Genomic DNA, 4,151 nt, shown 5'->3' with positions numbered 1-4,151 from the left:
CTTAAGATTCGAAGATTGGGACCTCGCTGACCATGAGAAGTTCCCTCACCTTAAGACCTTGCACCTCATGAAGCCTAAGTAGAACATCGCGTTGGGGGTTACAGAATTAGAGCCGCGAAAGTGGTTTCATGGAGTGGGAAAGGTCAGGCTACTTAACTTGCTCTGGGTGCCGCATTTCCACCGCGCCCCAATAACCATTTTCATCATCAGCCAGCTGCTCTGCTTGGTGCATGATGGGTGTTTGTGGTTGGAGGAGCCCATCCCCATCACGACAGACTTGATTCACCGCATTTCCCAGCTTCCATGCAAAGGAGAGGACCCCACATACATCTCGGAAGGGAAGAGCAGTGACTTGGCCATCACGAAGGCCATGAAGAAGAAGTACAAGCTGGTAAAGAAGAAAAAGGGCTACACCATATCCAAAATCAATGATAAAGTAGTGAAAGTGGCAACCCAAATATTGGCTGGTAAGGGTATGCGCAAGTGCTGCGCAGACGAGGTACCCGTGCTGGTGGTTGCACTGGATGAGCAATGCATGGAGGGGGTCCAATTTAACTGGTTCGAGTTCCTCCGCAAGGAGTTTTTGGAGAATTGTTGTGAAGCTTAGGAACAGGGAAAAACATTCCATTATGCATGGCTTCTGCTGTCCATAGTGCTCATGGCAGGTAAATTACCCGATGATAGTCAATTCCCCACAATTGAGAGGGATCTGCTGGAGGCCGCGAAGTGCGCTTCGCTCTGGGCCACAAAGGATGCCACTAGAATCCGTGACAGTAATATATTCTGGGTGTTCATGGAGATGAACCTCAGAATGGAGATCAACCGTAGGCCACGGTTGTCACCCACTGTTTACAACAGCGTTCAGGGTTTTGCGGAATTTAAAGAGGACATCCATAGCATTTACATTAAAGCGTGCAAGGACCCGACCAAACAATGGAGGAAGCTACCCTTTGTAGCTACAGACGATGTCATATTTAATGTCCTGGAGACATGGCCGCTAGAGTGGTGCACCCCAGACATCGCGGAGATAGAGAAGTCGGTGGCACAAAGGAAGAAAGAAGAGGCCAAACTACGCATCGCCCAGTTGGCAGAAAAAAGAAGGTAGGAGGTCGTAGTAGCAGAAGCATGGGCAGTGCAGGAAGCTGAACAAACATAAACAAAATAAGAAAAGGCCTCAACAACACCGTAGGAGGCAGCCGCGAAGGCGCTAGGGCCAAGAGTTGTCTTCGTATGGGCAAGAAGCAGAGGAAGAAGGGGGAGGTGCGGACCCAAAAACTGCATCAACACTGTTGAAGTGCCCGCACCCGAACGATCAGACAGGGTCACACAAGAAGGTCAAGGCATCGAAGTTGTCTATGGACCTGATCACCCTTACAGAGGGTGATTTGCACGACATCAGTGAAACAGTGTGCGATATCACCTCCGAGTCCCTCCAGGATTTCATACAGGAGAACCAGATTGTGTTGGGAGCCCTCAGAGTGCAGCTATAGGAGCTGCAGGTGCAGACTCCTTAGGCTGGTACCATTTCAACCAACATCACACTCGAAACAATGGCTGCAGAACAGATGATGCGCGCTCAGGTGACGAATACCGTAGTGCTGCCACAAGGGGCACTAGTGACAACAGATGAGGCTGACAGGCCTACGATTAGCGTGCTGAAGGGTCTCAGCATCAACCTGGTTGCACTCCCGCGAGACACCTTATACGTTTTGCAGGATGGGATAACTGTAGAACTGCGGGCTAGGAGAGCCGCGCACTGCAAGTCATCAGTGAGCAGAAAATCAACATGGAACAGTTGAGCTTGCATCGCGACGAAGTGGTGTTGCAGAATCGACAACTAGTACAGGTAATAGACAAAGCTTGCCAAAGCGTCCCGGAGCTAGCCATCCCAAAAGACATACCAGCAAAGGTGCGCATCCACAGGTTAGCAGTGAGGGTATGTGAGGCAAGGGAGGAAATGACAAAGGTTTAGCTGGAGCTGAACCTTCATATCACCGAGTTGCGGTTAAAGGCGTAGCCGTCCACCTCTCCGGAAGTTAGAGAACAATGCGTTAGCGCTATTACAGCGGGATTGGACGAAATTGGCAGTGCAGTGCGAGACTGCACCAACATGTTGGAAGAATCATTTGAGGTCCTCACAAATCTACAGGAGGATCCCAACATCTAGCGCTTAGAGACAGAGGCACGAGAAATCCAACAACAGTCTAACAACGTCAAAGGAACTGTGCAGATGGTGGCCCTCACTCAGAGGCTCATGCGGATGCAACAGGCCAAAGCGCTAAAGGAACAGGTGGACACGACACGACACAAGGAAGCAGTCCTAAAGGCGCGTGTTCAGCCTTGGATCGACGAGGCCTTCACCATCACAGTAGAAATTGAAGGCAAGCTCGCACACATGCAGGGGATACATGCACTGATGCAGAGAAGAACTTCTGGCACAATAGTCTCGGAACAACGCATGCATCAGATCCAGCAGGTAGCAGTTCAGTGCACTGTCGACTTTGCCGCAACCCAAGTAGAATTGGAAGGACTCTGCGCAAAGATCTTCGTGCCTACAGAGTGACTCGAGGGAGAGTCACGATGTTTGTGTTGGGGGCCCGTTGGGCATGGAATCCCCCCAAGGTAGGTTTTTGGGCTTAAAGCCCAAGTTTTGACCGAATCTTTTGTAAAAGCTCTGTGAATTGTGGGCACGGGGCGTGAAGTTATAATAGAGTCACAGGGTTGTCCGCCCTAGTTTTTGTAATGTAATGTCGGTTGGATAGACCTACCCATGGTCTGCTGACCATGGGATTGTATAAATAGAGCGAGGCTCTAAGGGTATAGGATAATGAAGAATAGAAGGAGAAGGAAGGTCAAAGTGATTGAGTCAAAGTGAAAAGTGTGTCTGTGGGTCGTGGAGTAGGGGAAGGGTCTGCAGCTGAGTGTGCAGAGGCCTAGTAGTCTGCAACTGAGTGCGCAGACCCCTACAGTTGAGTGTGCAAGGAAGATCGAGTCTGTAACTATTGGAAAAATAAATAAAGAGAAAGTTTACCATATCTCTATGCATCTTTTCCTGTTTAATATATATGATTGGGTATAATTTACAAGTATTACTGTTTATACGCTGCGCGAATTTATTTGAATGTTAACTAATTATAACATAAGACATCCAAGTACATGAAGGTAATTAACTGGTATATGAAGATAAGTAAGATCGCACTGATCGTGGCTCTAGCAGCACGGAAGCTCCACAGTCCCTGGTTAGGGCTGCACGAAGACAATATATCAGGGCATAAGGGACAGGGAAGTGCGGGAAGTAACTTGTGCACAAGGATACCCGGTGAGACCAGTAAAACCCCTTCAAACATCTCAAGGGTGCAGAAACCTGGTTCCAACACCCTCCCATACTACTTCGGGTGAGACCTTAGTCCACGCTTCGTGGGCTATTGCCGAAAGGGCCAGTAGTACGGGAATTTGTTTGACTAATTAACTCCGAACCTGGGTCAGGGCCCAACAAGCCAACAACTCACTTCCCGATGGGCATAATATTATGTTTATTAAAAAAATGTGCATTCAATAAAGCTTTAATCACTTTATATATCATCATTAAATAATATTTACTCAATCCACATGAAAGCCCAATTTATGCATGTGTATAAATTCTCATCAGATCAAAGCACATGATTAATTCATGGATATGTTCCCACCTAATATAAATGGGGTTCGTTTTGAATTTTGCATCTATAGTTGATCTTCTTTTTTAATATTTTAACTCTTGAAATATAATGAAAATGTAAGACATGTTCTTCATGTCATTTTTATTGATTATCCCTTGAAATAATTAATATAAGACATGTTCTTGATGTCGATTTCAAAAGAGAAAATTTCCAATTTTGAAATTTTGGCTCCAAACTTGTCAAGTCATCCCTCCTTCATGTCAATTTGGCCCTAGTGAAGAGACAACCATTTAGACAGACATAACACTAGATATAAGGCACTAAACCTCCTCTAATTAACACCATTCAATCTCTCACACAACAAGATATATTCTAGGCATCCAAGCGAAGAAGAAGAAGGATGAAGAAAAATGAATTCATATGTATCTCTCTCTCTTTGACTTCACATGTATGACATTTTGGGAATATTTTGGGCAGGATGCCAAATTTTTCGGT

The sequence above is a fragment of the Pinus tabuliformis genome, chromosome 1_1 (assembly GCF_031772625.1).
Source record: "Pinus tabuliformis cultivar Carrire ecotype Pingquan chromosome 1_1, CPIR1, whole genome shotgun sequence".
Taxonomy (NCBI): domain Eukaryota; kingdom Viridiplantae; phylum Streptophyta; class Pinopsida; order Pinales; family Pinaceae; genus Pinus; species Pinus tabuliformis.
The sequence above is the reverse complement of the archived record's forward strand: the minus strand, read 5'-3'. Positions refer to the sequence as shown.